An 804-nucleotide genomic window follows, 5' to 3' on the forward strand; every position below is an offset into this window, starting at 1 on the left:
CCAATATGGCATTCAGAGTGTCAATCTCAAGAACTCCTTTCTTCTGACTAGTCCCATTGTTCACAGGATTCCTTTCAGAAGTGTACATGAATTGGTTTTTGCAACCATTTCAATCAATTCTTGAGCTTCTGCAGGCGTCTTCTTCAGATGAAGAGATCCTCCCAGCAGAGCTATCCAAAGACATCTTGGATAGTTCAGAGAGACCATCATAGAAAATACCTATGATGCTCCATTCAAAAGCATGTCTGAGGGACATCTTCTGATTAATTGTTGTATCTTTCCCAAGCTTCATAGAGGGATTCTCCATCCTTCTGTCTGAAGGTTTGGACTTCCACTCTAAGCTTACTCCATCTTTGTGGTGGAAAGAACTTTGCCAAGAAGGCATTGACTAGCTTTCCCAAGAGTCCAGGCTTTCTTTAGGTTGAGAATCCAACCATATTCTAGCTCTGTCTCTTACAGCAAAAGGGAATAGCATCAGTCTGTAGACCTCAGGGTTAACCCATTAGTCTTGACTGTGTCACAGATTTGCAAGAATTCAGCTAAGAACTGATGAGATCTTCCATTGGAAGTCCATGGAACTTGCAATTCTGTTGCATTAGAGAAACTAATTGAGGCTTAAGCTCAAAGTTGTTTGCTCCAATGGCAGGGATAGAGATGCTTCTCCCATAAAAATCAGGAGTAGGTGCAGTGAAGTCACCCAGCACCTTCCTTGCATTGTTGGCATTGTTGTTGTTTTCGGCTGCCATGTGTTTCTTCCCTTGAAGAATTCGGTCAGGTCCTCTAAAGAGAGTTGTGCTTTAGCTT

The 804-nt window shown here is 42.4% G+C and overlaps 1 non-coding gene across 1 annotated transcript; it reads left to right on the top strand.

The window, feature by feature from the left end:
* The first annotated feature begins 237 nt into the window (after positions 1 to 237).
* Positions 238 to 344, top strand: LOC130978271 (small nucleolar RNA R71). Its single transcript, XR_009085924.1, has one exon. It is a non-coding gene; the product is annotated as a small nucleolar RNA R71 (small nucleolar RNA).
* Positions 345 to 804: the final 460 nt, after the last annotated feature.

Source organism: Arachis stenosperma, chromosome 4, assembly GCF_014773155.1.
Source record: "Arachis stenosperma cultivar V10309 chromosome 4, arast.V10309.gnm1.PFL2, whole genome shotgun sequence".
In the NCBI taxonomy this organism is placed as follows: Eukaryota; Viridiplantae; Streptophyta; class Magnoliopsida; order Fabales; family Fabaceae; genus Arachis; species Arachis stenosperma.